This window comes from Lytechinus pictus, chromosome 1, assembly GCF_037042905.1.
Source record: "Lytechinus pictus isolate F3 Inbred chromosome 1, Lp3.0, whole genome shotgun sequence".
Taxonomy (NCBI): domain Eukaryota; kingdom Metazoa; phylum Echinodermata; class Echinoidea; order Temnopleuroida; family Toxopneustidae; genus Lytechinus; species Lytechinus pictus.
This window is the reverse complement of record NC_087245.1, coordinates 32,129,148-32,148,462: the sequence shown is the minus strand read 5'-3', so window position 1 is coordinate 32,148,462 and position 19,315 is coordinate 32,129,148.

Below are 19,315 nucleotides of genomic sequence, written 5' to 3'. Positions count from 1 at the left end.
AACATTAAAAAGCCTGAAAAAAGAAATAATGAAATTAAATTGGAGGAATAGAGACTTCGGAGTGTCACGTACGCATGCAAAGAATTTCTCTCTTCCCATCCCCCTCCTCTCTCTCCCTCTCTAAATCACTCACTCTTTTTCTTTTCTCTTTCCAACAGCAAGAAGGATTTGCCCTGAGTTTTCTCAAATTGGTTATTGGCACTTTGCTGGCAAGAAGTGCCATAAATATTCTATTCTACTGAGATGGAATTTTATGTCCCCACTCTGAAAATAACTCACATTGTCTGCATGGCCATGATGGCTTTCATAAATTATATACATATTGCCAAGGAGGTTTTGAGGTGGCTTCTGATTGTCACATCGTCACCATTCTTGAGGCTAGAGTAATTGATTTCTGCCATTGTGTATTTGGTCAGATACAGATATGATGGTAACACTCTATATGTGAAGATATTTGATATTTGAATAGATAGAAGAGGTAGGCCTTTATAAAAAGGAATCTGTATGCTTTTGTTGTCATTTCCTCTGGCAGGTTGTTATAGTTGTAATTAAAGAAAGAAATTTTGAAATCGGTCAAATAATTAGCAATTTCTGCCATTGTGTATTTTTTAGGCTGCCTGTTGCTGTTTTTTTTTGGGCACTGCTTATGGTATGGTCACTTATACCTTTTCGAACACCGTACAAACAATTTTCATTCATAGCAGTAAATAATATGATATCATTTATACAGTGTTCATAAAGGTATTTGTGACCATAGAATGAGAATGCAAAGGTGTGAGCCAGGCTTTAAAAAAAGTAATTTCGAAATCAGTTAAATTAAAAAATAATAATTTCAAACCATTTCTGAAAGCCAGGATAATAATGACAAAAAGTAACACTGCAAATTGGACATCTGAAAAAGTACCAGGCATAGTGGCTTAGTGGAGTCTCTATCCCATGAATGGGAAGGTCATTGGTTCTATCCCTGGTAGAGATTTTTATCAAAGACTTATTAAAATGGAATTTTCTGCCTTCTTGCTGGGCCCATAGTATTTAGATTGGAGTAAGGCAATGATACAGGCCCCAGGAAAATAAAAGATCAATAGAATCTAAATAGTGAATGGAAAGAAAAATAAGGCTTAACAACCAATATTGACCGCACAGAAACGTTGTTCGCGCTAACAGTGCACTAACAGAGGCCCTGTTACAACCTGTAATGTGGCAGCAATGCCTAATGTTACAACACTGCATTGCTTAACATTGAAATAAATGTTTTGACTTAACAATCCGAAAGATGTGACTGAGCTTACTGTTAGCCCTCGGTTACGCTAACGTTTCTGGGTCAGTACAAGTTGTCTAGATTTAGTCAGTACTTCAGTGACACACAAGAGGTACATTATCACTAGAAAATTTATGAATTATTTCTGGCTGTCTGAATCTTGCCTATGACACCTAAATGTCTTTATAATTTACTCAGCTTGCCCACACCATCCATATTATAGACTTTACTTGAGTGAAGACACTCCAATTTTACTTTTTCTAAGAGTTGTTAAAAAAAGCGGGCACCAGCTTTGACATTTGTGGTCCGAAATTGTGGAACAGTTTGCCAGCACATGAATTTATATTGAGCCCTTTAGAGAAACATAAAACATTTACTCTTACTGCAGTGTTGGAGAGCTGTATATAAACTGCATAGAACAGTTCAATACATTCAATTCAATATTCAATATAAGTTTCAATTTATTAATAATACTCTGGTGCTTTGTGAAGAAGGCATCTTTTTTTGTTGTATAGTATAGTAATATTGAAACAATGTATGTAAAGTCCAATAGCAGTTTCAATTTATTATACATGATGTAAATGTCTATTCTTATCACCGTACTTCATGAAGGAAACTCTGTGTTTCCAGGCTATTATGTATTCTGTATGTATGTCCTGGGTGTTACTGGGAGGAGGTAGACATAGATCTAAATTGCTATTGGGGACATCTATTTTCAGTTCCGATTTGGGACGAATTATTAATGATACCACAGAGATGAATATAATTACCTCGATTCTATATTCGGCTACGTCGCTGAGAGGGAGTTAGAAACATCTGGGACCCGTTGCATAAAAATTTCGCCATAAAAAGAGTTTTTTTATGTGTAATTTTCAATGGCATAATTTTGTTTGCCAGAGTTTTTTTATGGCAAAAAGTTTTATAAAATGGGTCCCTGGGAACCGTTTCATTAGCTGTTTGTGAATTAATAATAATAATAATAATAGGCATTTATATGGCGCCATCTATCTAGAAATATCTACCCGAGGTGCATTGTTATTATTAATATTACCTCGGCTTTAGCTCTTGCACATGCCTTCATACATGACTGAGGCCCCCCATTTGGTAAAAATTGTTACAATAACAAAGTTGCAATATTACTTTAAAGCTACTGAAATTACTTGATTTGATTTGCTGATAATAAACCTGTTTTAGAAATCCTGCACTATCTCAAACATGCCCCCTGCCCCGTAACACAAAGCTTGGCGATGAATAACAACTATGAAAGAACACTTCTGATTGGTTTCTGGTCTTTATTTTGAACTAAATGCGCATGTAACATTGATCCTGATTGGTCAGTTAATTTTGCGATTGATTGCTAAATCTTTGTGTTACGGAGCCCTGGTGACCTTTTTCCAAATTTTCCAATTTGTAAGTGTCTCATATTTGGAAAATTTTTTAAATATCCATATGGACCTTTATCTTCATAGATGAGACTTCAACTTTACCTGATGGGAACTTAAAAATTTGAAAACTTTATGTATCACCCAAGACAGGGTTACCAGTTGCACTTTAAGCCCCTCCCCCCCCCCCCAAAAAAAAAAAAAAAAAAAAAAAACTACACTACAAAATTTCATAATGTTGGTCATTTTTGTTACATTTTTCAATTTTGCCATATCTACCAGAATTCCATGGGTGCTGTCTATGTTATATAACACACATAGCACCCCCCCAGAAAAGCACCCCTAGCTATATTCCCAGGGCCATGCATTTAAGCATGACTTTAAATCAACCCCCCCCCCCCCCAATGAATTAGATGTTCACATCTACTTCAGATATTTACATCTGTATTCCATTGATTCCATAGCTTGCAGCAGATAGGTCCAACACAATACAATTTATGGCAGTGAGTCCAAGCTTTGTGTGTGTCCATACTTCGCCGATGGTCATTATCTCAAAAGTAGCCAATATCATTAAAATCTGACATCATCGTGAAAAACGACCTAAAATTACCCTTTGGCGTAAGTTTCTTTAGGATGAGTTCAGTATTCATGAAAATATTGAAAAAAGATCGGCAAATTTGTCACCGTTAGCGCCCGTTCCGAAGAAATCTGAAATTCTCAACAAGCATCACGGTATCATCATTTTGCAAGCAGATATCATAAAAAATGTAAGTTAAATGTGGTACTGACTAATTCTATAGCATTTTGCTGTCAATCTGATATAAACATCTCACCTTTCGAGCTCGAGTTTTTGTTTAAATCTCCACAAAAACTGTGGTCCGCGAAGTTAGGTCACACTTTTTCAGAACAGATTTCCAGCACAGCACGCATTCGTCGAAAAGAATAGAATTTTGAGGTCGCGATACCAGTGTAACCCCTTGACCTACTTTTATAGTTTACAATCTTGCCGTCAATTTGATAGCTATTATTTGAATTGGATTTTGATTAAAATATGAATATTTTTTAAACAAATTTTAGGATAATGAATAATTTTTAAATGTTCGCGAAGTTTGGACACCCCATCATCTAAATTCAGTATAAATTCAACGTGGAGCGTTGTGGCCCAGTGGATTAGTCTTCGGACTTTGAAACAGAGGGTCGTGGGTTCGAATCCCAGCCATGGCGTAATTTCCTTCGGCAAGAAATTTATCCACATTGTGCTGCACTCGACCCAGGTGAGGTGAATGGGTACCCGGTAGGATTTATTCCTTGAATGCTTTTGCGCCTATATGGCCGCTCAGCTACAGCCGGGGTAATAATAATATACCAAGTATATTTCAGCGCCTTGAGCGCATAATCAATGTGGATTTGGCGCTTTATAAATACTCTATATTATTATTATTAAACATAAATAAATGATAACCTTTATTTTCTTTGTAGTGTGTATAACAATAAATAATATCTGAAGCAATATGTTAGATATCTTTTTTCCTTGACACAGAGGACAGGATATTTTTTTTCAAAGAGAACAACATATAAAATCACCAATTACTTGCAATAACAGAGCATCTCCTCAAATGTTTAGAGGGGCCACTTACACATTTCTATTCTTCCTCCAACAAAAACATTTTTCATATGATATAAAAACTTTCAAAGTTACTGGTCGATTAAATGGCCAAATCCATTTTATTAAAGGGGAATCCCACCCAAATAAAAACTTTTTTTTATAAGAAAAAGAAAAATCAGACAAGTTGATAGGTGAAAGTTTGAACAATATCGGACAAATAACAAGAAAGTTATGAATTTTTAAAAGTTGTAAATATTGGTAATCACTATACCCATGGAGACTTCAAATTGGCCGCGTATGGGATGTCATAGTGATGTAAGGCAAGGACTACTCTTCCATGTACTCCAATACATATTATGGCTAAAATGTCATTTTTCCCAAAAGTTTTATTTCAAATTATATTTTTCTTTCATGAGGACATAAAACAATATACTACCTGGGTAATATTTAGATTACAGCCCCAGGGGAATGGGTACTTAAGAAAAAAAACACAAATCCTTGATAATAAAGTACATGGCCTATGGGAAAGTTGTCCTTGCCCCTTGTCATAATTTACTTACCCAGTTGCCAATTTGAAATCTACATAGTATTAGTGATCTCAATTTTAAAGCAGCTATAACTTTGTTATTGCTTGCTCGATTTCTTTCAAACTTTCACCATTCTGTTTAATTTATTTTTCTCCTTCCCAACACAACATTTACTGGCAAAGGCTGGATTCCCCTTTAACTGTCGATGCAGATAGTGAATTCTTCAATGAGTGGTTACAATTTCTTATCAAATGCATTTGAACAATTCAACATCAGTGAAATATTTTAATTTTCAGTTTACTTCAGTTTGTGAGATGTAATTTCAGACATCTTTTAAACTCCCTTTGCAATTTAAAGTCTTAAGTAAATTTGTTAGTTCTTGATGTCAGTTTTATAATTAGGTTTTTAGATAGATATATAACTAGGAATATGAAAAGTGTGAAATGGTTTGTATAATTGTTCAGGTTTTTTTTAACTTAATATTTTAATTTATGCACAAACACTACATAAAATGCTTTGTACAATGTTCTATGATAGAGAACAATCTGGTGATTCTTGTCGCAAACAATCATTTAACTCATGGGCAATGTTTGTGCTATAGATGTTCAGGGCTTCATGTTTACGCCGAACAACAATCTGTCACAGCTCATTTCTTTCATAGTTACCAAATATCTCTGAAATAGTATATTTGAAAAAATAGCAATTGTTTTGATAAGATGTGATGATGCTGAGATTTTAAGTTTTGTATCTTTGATCAACATTCCACCAGCTGCAAAGTTCTTTATTCAGGGATGTCTGAATAACGATCCGCACACTGTTATTTTTATATTACAGAGTGTTTCCTTTAAGAATAGACAAACAGCAATTTGATCATGTGTGAAGTGGTTTATAATGGGATGAAAAGTGACACAGATGTTTGGAGTTAATGGTGGAAACTGGGAAAAAAAAGTAAAATGACGTCAGGATAAATATCATTCTTTCTCTGGAGGATAAAAGAGAATGGATAGTTTGAGGTGGTTGAATTGAATTACATGTGATCTGTGCATACGTCACCAAAGACTTGTGAACCTTCGATCAGAATTCAACAACTCTCTGTAGAAAATGGTCTCATTCACATCTTTAGGTTTTTTAAATTTAAATCTGGTGTGTGTTTCATAAAGCTGTTTATAAGTTAAGAGAGACCTAAATCTCCAATGAGCATTTAATGATGAATAACATTTACCACAAGAATGGATCACTAGTCGTTCTTAAAGTCGCTCTTAACTTATGAACAGCATTATGAAATGGCCTCTGGACCATAAAATATGTCCATAAGGGGGAAACTGAAAGTAAATAGCCTTTTTACACTAGAGTAACAAACATTTTTAAACTGCACAAATTAACACAATGCTGATTAAAGAAACAAGTTGGGATGCATTTGGTTGATAATTTTTTTCTTTCAAAATCTTGTTTTTAAAAATGTATTCTGGTTTATATCCACTTAAAGTCAAAATGAGAAGAATGTTTGAATGGTTAAATCAACTTTCACATCATACTAGTGCAAGGATGTGTTAGTTATGAGAATTTATATGGAATATTGATTCTATGGCAACCTAAAGATTTTTTCTCTTGATTTATCAACAGTAGCAATTTAGAGTTACAAGACAAAAATATTTGTTATTAATTCTTTTTATTTTGCCATCTTTTTCTTCTTTTCTTTTCTTTTTTTTAATTACTTGAAAAATCATAGTGAGTAGGTGCTTTAAAACCTGCTAATACATGTAGTACTTAGATTCATGCCCCTTTTCACCAAATCCAGAACCTCTGTCAGTCAGCGTGTTTCTACAGAGAATCGTTAAAAACAGTTTATCTTTTCCGGAATCGAAAAACCTGTATTGCCCTTAAACCAACCTGTTTCTACAGAGCGAATAATTCAATTAACTCACATTCCAAACGGATTAACACGGCAATAACCACCTGGTTATGAGAAACCGTATTTTGCGTGATGCGGTTTATCAATAAACCGCATCGCATCTGTTTCTACAGGGAAGTTTTCTGGATTTCTGATTACTTACGCGGCTATTACCGTTTCTCTGTAGAAACATGCCGTTATACTTCAAGCATGTACTTCAGGAGCCATCTAATATTAAAAATGTGCTACCCATAATTAGTCCATCGATGGAAACCATTGTTCAATTTTAATTACAACCTTCTGAATATGGGTCATGGCTCTCGATATCAATGTTGAATTATTATGAAAGATCCAGACCGGGACCCTTAAACATAAAGCTTAACAATTGATTGCAATGCTGATATGTACGATTGATCATACACCATAATCAATGCAATCAATCGTAGAAATCAGCACTCTGATCAAACGCTATGTTTTATGTTACCTGGCCCAGATGGAGTTTCTCCAAACGCCTTACAACAAAGTGCGGTTTAGGAGAAGAGCTCACTGAATGAATTTCACATGAATTGAACTTTAAAGAAGAATATTTTGTCTCATTTAAATGAAGTGAAGCATGCCCACACTAATGTCAATCCAATTTTCAAGAGGAAGTAAGTCGCACAGGGTCATGACGAGATAACTTTTGCTGTGTCAAAAGGACAGTCAAGAGTTTATGTTATGTACATGCTCTAAATATCGTTTTCTGTGATGTACAAGCTCTTTCAGTCAGCAGTTGTAAGAGGAAATAAGTCAGACATGACCGTAAGTACGTAACTCTTGTTTAACTGGATGGAAAATAGTTGCCCCATCCCCATGCGTGAAAAAATATGTGGGTTGTTCATGATCCCACTGCTGCCACCACTTGAGTCTGCAGGCACAGACCCTGATTGAATCTTTGATCACAAGTGGGTCTTCACACACCAGACTAGCACATACAAAACTTTCAGATGCCTTCGGTACAAAGGTCACTGTAGGCTGCATATTCAGACCAATGTACTCGAGTGAAGGGTTTGAACAGCATTGTAGTTTGTATATCAGACCATTTAACTTGAAGGGTTTGCAGAGCAGACTTGTCACCACTCTATGACAAACCCAAGGTTTGAGTACCTATTATGCACAATCGACAAGTGTGGCCATTGTGGGCCTGAGGTAGACCAAGAAAGGTCAGAGATAGAGTGTCGTGGTGCTGTGTTGATCATGTCGGGGAGTCCCTTTGTGAGCGAGCGCAGGTACTCTTCCTCCGCCTTTTGTCCGCGATACGCAGCCTCCTATCCTTGGGAGCCTGATGGAATAGCTTGCCTTTGCCTATTCATCATCGCTCGCAACCTCCCAGAGGCAGAAATTATTAAAGACTGTGGTTGGGTGGGTGGATGGATTGATAGGAGAGAGAAAATGGCAATGAGATGATTAAAAGCTAGCCATTTTGACTGTTAGAAAATGCATCCTTGGAAGTTGGGTCAAGATTATTGGATTGGAATGGAGAATGAAACTGTGGTGATAAACATTTCTTTTACATCTGATTTCTCCCATTATTATAGATATTTTTATTTAATTTTATTCATTCAATTTACATTTTTCTTGCAAACAACCCCTAAACATTGAAAAATAAAATCATAGTGATAGAAAACTACAAGAGCATGATTAGAAGTAAGAAAAAAAAATATGTCCAGAACGTTTACAACTATGAAATTTCCATCACCAATCTCCTCTTTTTCCCAGATTATTTCACCAAGTGACTGTCTTTAAAAGTTTCTCTTACCTTATGTAAAACTGATTTAAAGGATAAATACACTTATAGGCTTACATTACAATATGTAAGTTGTTGAAAACACACAGAAACTAAAGACTTTTTGGTAATGAGAATTATTTTATTGAAAAGTTCATTGAAACTAATATATGTATACCACGTACGTAATTTATGTTTTAATACTTGATTCCCCCCATTGGATGTTTTGTAACACACCAAACCTGAATGTAGTTTTGGGGGTTTTGTTTATCTGATATATTATTCTTGTATTCAAGGGGAAAGCCAACAGTTTGTATGCTGATAGCAATGGAAAGTTAACCGTTGGGGATCATACTTTAAGCCATATGTGAAGGCTTTGGTATAAGGCAAATAATGTGAATTATACTCCAGCATCATCTAACATTGTAATCGTTCAAGAGTCTGTGCAGTGGCAACTGAATGAAATTTTCAATGACTGATTTGTTTTAATGTTATATTTTTCTTTAAACATGATCCTTGGAACACTCGTCTTGTAAGCTTTGTGATAGGATATCAGGTAGCAACAGACTGAGAGTATATCCTGGAATTGTCTGCACATGCTGTGTTGAAGAAGTAGATTTATTTAAGTCTTAAGAAAAAGAAGTACCAACATAATTTATTTTGACCAGGCAGTATCCAAGTAATGCAAAATCGCACAATTTGTCCTACAGAATACATTTGTATTTCATGTCCTTCTAATCATAAATGAATAGGGCACACACATTCATACGTGTATAATAAAGACAAACCAGTCACAGAAATATATTTTATTTGTGATAATAAAATTAGTAAAAAGTAAAAAAAGATGAATTAATGAATTAATTATAGAAGGATTAAATAGAACATCATGATGCTTCCACATATCCCACATTCTCCCATTTTCTCTCCCCCTCTCTCTCCCTCTCCCTCCCCCTTCTCTACAAAACCCCTTTAAGTTTGTCCCGCTGTTTGTTTACCCACAATGAAATCTTATGATTTTCATCGCGTTGCCATTGGGTAACAGTCTCAAGAAGTCTCTTGGTTTGTGCGCCGTCATAATTTTGAGAAAGATGTAGGCTAATCATTATACCCAGAGGCTTTATATGAGGGCATACTAGCATTGTAATAATGATCATTCCTTAGCAAACATATCTACTTTGATACCACTGCCTGCGCTCATTAATCTATATTTTCCGTCCATCTACCTCGAGACCTGATTGTTAGAGGTATTGGATAAGAAATAACCCCGTTTCTTTAGAAAATTGGATACGTTTCCATGTAGGAGGCCTATTTATAGATAATTTTCCGCCTTTGAGACCATCATTTGGTAACGATGGGTGACTATATTTAGCAGAAAGTAATAGGCATTGGATTAATGAGCAGAGGATGGAAATTACCATGCACTTTTGGGAAAACCGTACTTTTTAATTTTTTGATGTAGTCGTCTTAAAGGGGAAGTTGAATCTGACATTAAAGTTGTTTCGGTGAAACCATATAAAATTAGAGAATAATATAATGTTGAAGGTTTGACAAAACTCCATCAAAGAATATTTAAAAAGAGAGAAATTGATTTAAAAGTTTTGAATTTGTGTCATCATATTTGAGCACCTCATCCCATAGTCTTTTTTCTTTAATATGTATAACAATGTAGGTGTCCTCTGTTTGATCTATACATACATGACGAGACTGTTTTGAGATTGTTGGATTGACTGGAAATGCAAGTGGTATCTAACTTTATCAATCACTGCAGAATATATGAAACTGTTCTATACCCTGTATTTGATTATCTGGCCCCTGTAACAGAGAGCTTAGAATTTGATTGCGAGACTGAAATTAAAAACCGATTGCATTGATTTTTGTATGCAATCGATCGTAAGCATAAATTTTATAACCAGGTACAACGCTTAGTGTTTCGTGGTCCCCTCGTACACAAGTATGAAAGAAACAGGGATGCTTGTCTTTATTATTCTCCGAGCTCAGAGCGTTGTTTTGCCGATCAACTGCTGTAATCTAAATAACAGAGAAGAGACGGGCTGTTGAGGAATATTGCCGGGAGCAATCAGTCAATAAAGGATCAGAGGAAATGAGTTGAGGTAGTCCCCTCTCTCACAGGGAACCAAATCTCATTAATGTTTCTCCTGATCCCGTTCCTGATGTTCTCTTTACCCACTGGGGCTCTGCTATGGTGTAATGAGATGTAATAGGCGCGAGCAATTTATAAAGCTAATTTACTCCAGGACTGACGCTTTTTCGCTGTTTCGTCATTCGAATAAATCCATTTTCAATAATTGATGGCTGAAATATGTCAAGGGTCAAGGGTTTTTGTATGTTTAAATAAGACTTGATAGAGAGGATATGTTTTTTAATTTTTTTGTTGCAAATCTATGATGATGATGGTGATGATAATAATGATGATGATGATGATTATGGTGGTGGTGCTGGTGATGATTAAGATGATGATAATGATAGTGATGGTAATGCTTAAAAAAACTGTTATTTGCAAAACAATTTATCCTAAGGCTCAGTAGTCTTGTGGAATGCCTTGCATTGTCAATTCAAATACAGATTAATTCATCCTGCTGTTAATATTTAGATCAAAAGTAATTTTGCAGTGAAGTGAGAAGAATAAAAAAAATTATTAAGAGATATACATTCCATTTTAAATAGAAGTAGTAGATTCAATTCAAAGATATAAAAATAATTCTTTTAGAAGTAATGTTTACCAAGCAAATGCATAATTTAATTCTTCAAATGCACAATAACAGTTTGCCTATCTATATGCAGTGAAAGGAACCACATCATTTGCACCAGATTTTCAGAACAATGTTGTTCAGTGATGCTTGGTTCAAGAAAACTAATTCAAGTATCATTGGAGTGCTGATAAATCATACTTTCAAGTAATATCAGTTTCACAATTTTCAATAGCATTATTTTCTCACAAACAGACATTAAAATTGGCTTTCCTTTGTATTAGTACACCCTGTATGGTGTTAATGTCTTTTTGTGCTACATTGCGGTGCTATTTCAACTTTATTATTTGTCTGAAACTGCCTCGGGGCAGAGAAGCTTGAATGATAGGTGTTCCCATTCTGTAGCGACTTTGGTTGAGCAACTCTGAAATGCAGGATCAGCTTTTTTCCAGCATTGTGCAACAAACCGACTCTTAAAGGTACTGATTAAGCGACTCTTAAAGGTACTATTGAAGCTTCCAGACATAGATTTAAAAGGGATCAGATCCTATCTAGCATTGTGCAACAAAATAGACTCTTAATACAGGTACTGTTTAAGTTTTCAGACATAGATTTCAAAGGGATTAGATCCTATCTAGCATTTGTGCAACAAACCGCCTCTTAAAGGTTAAACCGCCTATTGAAGGTGTATTAACTTTATGTGAAACAGTTATAGAAAAAGTACATGTGGCATCTTTTGTAGGAATTCAAATCGATGAATCTTTGTTGTGGAAAAACCAGATCCAATGTATTGATAAATGCATTAGGCGGAAAATTGGTTTGCTTTTTAAATTACGTTACTATGTACCACGGCATGTTCTAATGCTTTTGTATAAATGTTTTATACAACCACACATATCTTTTGGAATTGAAGTTTGGGGAAGTAGCTACAGGAGCCACCTAAATCGTATATATTTGGCGCAGAAAATGGCTATGAGAGCAATTACATTTTCTCCACTTAGAACAAGCTCTACGCCACTATTCGTCAGTCTGGGGGTATTAGGTATTTATGACTTGCATAAACTTGCAGTATCAACATTTGTTTATGATTTACACAAGGAACATTTACCACATTCTGTAAAGCAATACTTTGAGATGTTAAATCATAGTTACAAAACCAGAGGCAGAGAACATTCCATGCTAAGACTCCCCAAATGTAACACTACACATGGCACTTTTTCTATATCTTTTATTGGAGCAAAGTTTTGAAATAGTTTGCCCCAGAGTATACGAGAGAAAAGAACACGGTTTTCATTTCGTAAAAATCTGAAAAATTACTTGATTAATGAAGTTTGATGATTGATATGAGTTTGGAAAAAAATTAAATAAAACAAAGTTGTTTTAGAAGTAGATACATTGAACTTTGATCCTTTTGGGAAACCATTCTCGACTAGCACTTGTGCTAACTTTTGGTTCTCCCTTTAACAGCATTTCATTTGGTACAAAATCACCCATACCATTTATAATTTATGTTCATGCATACAATCCATTTTTATGGTGATTTGCTTCTTGTCAGGTGAAACTGCATCAAGACAAAACACATGATGTTACTCTTTTGTATTATATGCTGATATCACATGCGGTATTATATTGTGTTTTTATTTAGACTATGATTATGTTATGTTATGAATTGCATTTATATGATTCATGTTATATAACACATTCTTGTAAATATGTATTACACATATATTCATTCATGTAAATATGTTAATGTTGTTAATAAATTCAACTCAACTCAACTCAACTCATTTAAGTTTCCAAACATAGATTTTAAAGGGATCAGATCTTATCTAGCATTGTGCAACAAACCGACTCTTAAAGGTACTGTTTAAGTTTCCAGACACTGATTTTAAAGGGATCAGATCCTATCTAGCATTGTGCGACGAACCGATTCCTAAAGGTACTATTTAAGTTTCCAGACGTAGATTTTAAAGGGATCAGATCTAGCATTGTGCAACAAACCAACTCCTAAAGGTACTGTTTAAGTACCTTGCACTGATTTTAAGGTAATCAGGGGGTGTTTCACAAAGATTTAAGTATGACTTAGAGTCGCACTTAAATCCTGACGAGTAATTTGCAGTAGTGCGCGTCCTCTTGGCATGATCTGACCATTGCGGTCATGCCTTTGATCCTGCACGCAACTAGGCATTTAAGTGCAACTCTAAGTCATACTTAAATCTTTGTGAAACATCCCCCAGGTCTATTTGTAGTATTGTGCAGCAAACAGACTCGTATAGCTCTTGTTTAACTTTCCATATATTGGTTTCAAGTCGTCAAATCCTATATAGCATTGTGCATCAATCATACTATTGAAAAGGTGCTGTTTAAGTTCCCAGACATGGATACTTAGTGATCCTGTTCAGAACTCTGGATTAACATTTAATTTCAAAATTTACATTTAAGAGCTAAAATTGTCTGGATTCAAATCTTTGAGATGAAGTTTAAATCTAGTTATTTTAGATCTGTGAAAGTTAAGGTAATGATAATAGTAATAGGCATTTGTATAGCACCATCTATCTAGAAACATTCTATCTGAGGTGCATTGTTATTATTATTATTATTACCCTGGCTTTAGCCTGAGCTGCCTTTCAGCGCTCGTGCATTCAAGGAATTATTCCTACCGGGTACCCACTCACCTCACCTGGGTCAAGTGCAGCACATTGTGGATAAATTTCTTGCTGCAGGAAAACACACCAAGGCTAGGATTCAGATATAAGGTATAATCAGATTAAAGTAGCTATCATCTTTAATATCTGAGTGTAATTGCTGTTTTTAAGCTGGTTCTGTTTGCAGAGTGTGCTGTAATCTCTTTGAACTTAATTAAAATCTGCTAATGAGATTGCAATTGTTTGCATAGCTCAGAATTAATGGTAATTGCATGTTTACATTGTCTGGTTGTGTACTTTTAGTTTTTCACAGATAGCTTTGGTCATGCCCCCCCCCCCCCATTTTTTTTTAGCTCTTGTGAAATTGAAAGAACTTAAACATGTTATCATGTTGACTGGTGAATACATTTCATGAATAATGTTGAGGTTGTCAAGTAATGTAATTTACAAGAACTGCACTCGTTATTCTGTGCTTTAAGGGGAAGTGTAGCCTGACAATAGGTTTGTATTAATAAAAGCAGAAAAGTTAGCAAGAAATTCAGGTGGTTTGATGAAAAATGGATTCATGAATTATTAAAGTTTTAATTTTGTGACGCCATAGTCGAGCAGCTCCTCCATATGTCATGTGATATGAATTTTTTTTTAATGCAATTTTCTAAAAAAATGAATGTGAATATATTTGTGCCAGGGAATATCATCAGACATCATTTTATACCCCTTCTGTTAGAAAAATATTTTTTATTCATGTTCTAGGTAAAAAGAAGAATTTTAGGAATTTATATTAAATGATTAATGGGAGAGCTGCTTGCATTTGATATCACTTATCAAATAAGAAATTAAACAAATCAAAACTCTCTTAATCCCTGATGGATTTTCATCAAACTTTCAAAACTTCCTCCATTTTTTAAGCTATCAATAAAACCAACCTATTTTCAGGGTGAACTTCCCCTTTGATAAATATCTTCTATTATATGTGCCAAAGAATGTGCAGTATTGGACAGAAAACAAATATTTTGGAATAAAGAAAAGAAAATATTCATTTCAATAGATCTTGATGTGTTACTCTGATGTAAACACTACACTGGAAAATGCTTTTATTTTATGTTTGTATGAAGTGCTGTTTGATATATGAACTTTGCAGTAATTGTCTAAACACTGAAATGAGGGTTTAAATTGAGTAACAACCATGCTTTATCAATGATGATGCGATATTAATCTCTGTTGTTTAAATTGTTAAGCAACTATTATAAAGTTCATGTAGTAAACAGCGTTGTATAAAATTTAAACACTTGTTTTAAATGTTGAGAACCCATGCATAATTCATTAAATATTAAATATTAAACAGATTTAAGCTTTGTTTAAACTGTAACAGAACTATTGTAAAGTGAAGTAAACAACATTGTATATGATGAACTGCGTTTTTACTGTGTATACTTCCAAGGTGAGTTGGTGTCATCAATTATCTTGGACCAAAGAAATCTGTTTTCAACTTCTCAAAAATTTTACGTGAAATCTTGAGGTAAATATATGACTTTGATAGAAAGGATAGATTTATGCAGACGTGACTGTATATATATTTTTTTTCCATGGTGCAAGTGCGATCAACAAAAGTGACTTTGTATTGATTTTGTCTTATAGTTGTTGGGTCAACGCTCAATAAGGCTATCTGCTCTTTTTTGTTGGCCCCTCATTCTCATAAATATGTTTTTGTATGTTGTCACAATGTTTTACTTATGTACCTTATGTATGTTTTTCATGTTTTTATTGAGAGTGTAAATAAATTGAATTGAATTGAATTGAATTGAATTGACAACCAATAATATGGAGGGATTTATTACAATTGATCCTCTTCATTAAGATGGAAACCCGTCGCTTTGAATATCCTCAATGTGAGACTTTATCACATTGTGCCCGGCTAGAGCTAATTTATGCACCCTCACACGACATGTATTCAATAAAAATAACTTACGAGCTCAGTTTCTGTAATGGATGTCGTCCGAGGTATCCTACACTTTAAGGATTTGCCATAAGAGTAAATAGTCTGCGTATTCTTTGCCACGTCTCTCGATGCCTCGCGATCGATTCGCCTCGAGCACCCGTTGGTCTCACAAGAATACTCGGAGAGAAAGATAAAACTTGTTTAATATTCGTCTCTGTATGTCAATCAATAGATGGGCCACGGATGGTTGGGTTACTTAAAGAGGTTGTTTCTTCTATGTATTTTTGAAAGGTTATTCTTTCATGTGGAAGGGCCATCCTGTTACAGCTACAATAATACAATTACTCCCATAATGATGATCATCCTCCTTGATTTAATTGGTGTAAACTATTTCTTGCTTTCACAAAGTATGAGGTTAATAAACACATTATAAGCAGATGAAAATCCTCTGACACGAATTGTGGGTGTTCTGGAAAGAAAAGCAGGACTTAGCCCCAATTATAGGATAAATCTCATCCTAACATCAACCATCAACTACTAGAGCAATATGTACACATGAACACTCTGAAATTGGGGCATTAACACTGATACCAGTTGGTGTCCCTAGAGGACCACACCCAAAGGTGTTGTAATTACACCTATAAGAGTTTGCATATAACACCAAAGAGTGTTACTTTAACAACCAAATGTGGTGTGTTTTAATAACACTCATGGTTGTTGGAACTAATACCAAAACATTAACACTGGTTGACTCTGAAATGACTGGTGTTAAAATTACACCCAAGAGTTTGAACGTAACACGAAGCAGTGTTACAGTAACAAAATGTTGTAATAACATGAATGGATGTTGAGCTGACACCACAAAATTAACACCAGTGCATTTACACAACTTGCATTATGTGGTCCACTATGCACAGTTGGTAACGCAACAGTTTTTTTTCTGTGTATGTAGGCACATCACCACACCCCGCCCCCACCTGCTAGGCAAGTAATATTGTGGAACATTCCCACCCCACCCTACTCATCCCTTATCTAATATACCAACAAGCCTCTGGGCATAAAGCCATTAGGATAATTACCAAATTGGATAAATTCAACCATCATCTAACAACTTGATATTTGGTATTTGAAGTTGGGTCCTTTCCTTGTCAGGTCGATTGCCTTCTGTCTGCTAACCGGGTTGATATCTGTAATATTCAAGAGATTTTTTTCATGACTAAATGATGAGAATTGCGGTCATGGTGCTTGAAAACCAATACGTTATCAATCTATGAGTAAAGGGGGCATAATTATCAAATTTAAGGAAAATGTTATTTATTTAAAAAATTTGAATGAAACCGCTTAAAATCCAGATTCCTAAACACACATCAACCTTCATTTACTATGTTCTCTGGTTTTCTCAATCTTGCTAAGATAGGATCTGCTTCTTGTGAACATCTTAAGTTGTTATATTTTTATTTATACGGTATATATTTTTTTTTTCAGGGGCAGGGACTCTCCATTATTTCAATTTAGGCTTTGTGTTTTGGGAAAATGCTAGTACTTTGTAGGCTGCACAGAACAGGATCCAGAATGAGCAATATTTAATTAGCTGTAATGCTCCATTAATTCCAGTAAAAAAGTGATGAGGATAGGGAAATGTACAGTGTATTTACAAAATGGAACTAAAGAAATGAATCATTTCTTATTGTGAAAAGATAGGGAAATGTACATACAGAGATAGAAGTAATGCATCATTTATTTTAGTGAAACTAAAGACAAAAATCAATAGAAAAATATATTGAAATATAATAGTATAGATAATACCAATCATGCTCGTCCGATGACCATAACCACAGGGAGGGAGATGGGGGAGGAAGGGGAGGAGGAACTTCTTCCTTCAAAATTCAAACAGAGACTTCTGATTCATTTGTACTCTTGAAAAGGTGGATGCAGTAATTTGGTTAGTCATTCAGTTCAAACACTCAATTTGATTTATACTGAGGAAGGAAAAGTAAATACTTGGCATAGTTTAGACACTTTCAGGTAACAACTATTTTGCATTTTGCATCAGCTCGGATCATTTCGAGCAATGAGTAGACGATGCATGCCACATAGTCTTCAAGCAAAGAACCGAATTTGATACTTGAACAAATTACATTAGTTTTATAGAGTGAAGACTATATTCCTAACTCCCTGTCTGTGTTAGATACAGCCACAGAACATGAGTGAATCTAGTCTCACTACTTCAGACTCTGTATTGTTCATTATGCGAAAAATAGTAGTCTGTGCCTGCAGACTACATGTACATCCCACCCACCATACCACAGAACTTCATTCCTAGAATAAACCTGCCCTCTATAGTTGAACAACAGACAGTGTAACATCCAGGTGCTCTGCTTCTAGAAGCTCAAGATGAGGATCAGCAGAAAATCGTCTCCAATTTCATGAAAACCATCCCGGGGTTTTATCGTGCAAATTTCATTTCAGCTTGCGAAATCTAGCCTGCGTGTATGAACAAGAGGAGAGAGTGAACTCAAAAAGACAAGTTAGAATTTGGTGATGATATAAGGGTTGCACGGCTCCTGTGAATCTCGGTCTAATGTTTTCAACATTTGCCAAGGATGTAGTCAGGAATGTATTTGTTCTTCTTACATTTGGATGTTACTATTCAATGTTTAATTGATGGCTCATTGGAAGAACTTAGTTTTGAAGTTAATTTGTTACCAATCGCAACAGCTATTATTTTTTTACTGTAATGATATTGAAATTACCCTTACTTTTGGAAGTTGTAAGGCTATTTTCTATTTGCCTTGAGTAATTTTAAGTAATTCAAATACAAAGGATAACAATGATTTCTGCTCTGATGCAACCACCATGCAAATCTCTAACTCAAAGTATATATTCCATCCAATTGAGGGGGAAAAATCAATAAAGTTTGCAAGCGATTCTTTTACTTCAAGGGGAAAGTTTTATGCAATTTTTTTTTCTAATTTAATGATTTCATTTTATTGATTTCATACCCTGTGCCCTTTAGCCTTCCAAAATTTTGACAATGACGGAAAGTTGATGACTTTGAAGTCATCAGAAAAGTGTGTGGTCATGTTGATTGGGGTGTCGAATCCTTCCAGCGATTATTATTGAATTGAGAAAAATATAAAAACAGAAAGATGGGGGATATCTGAGCCTTGAGCCATGTTTTCCAAAGCTTATTTTGCTTTCCCATCCTATCCCCAGCACACCAACAAAAATGCACATTATAGATTACCCGAACCACATTTTTCTCCGGCTAAACCCGACACTTCGATAAAAGCCAGCGTCATCTAACATTACAGCAGCGCCTTGCTGATGAACATTGCCAATAAAAGAAATACACATCTGATAGAGCTGTCACAGTCCCAACCACCTTCCCTTCCAAAGCTCTCTTAAATGAGTCATTGATTTTTCTTCCTCGTCTTTTTTTTTTTTTGCCAACACGGGGCAGCTGCGCAGAAACGGTGCCAGAAATCAATATTATCATTTCATGCGCTTCTGGCGTGAGTTAAGTCTGGCCGGGCATGAAGGACGACCATTCAATCCCCATTGAAATGTCAGCATTGATTGTTTTTTGTGCAA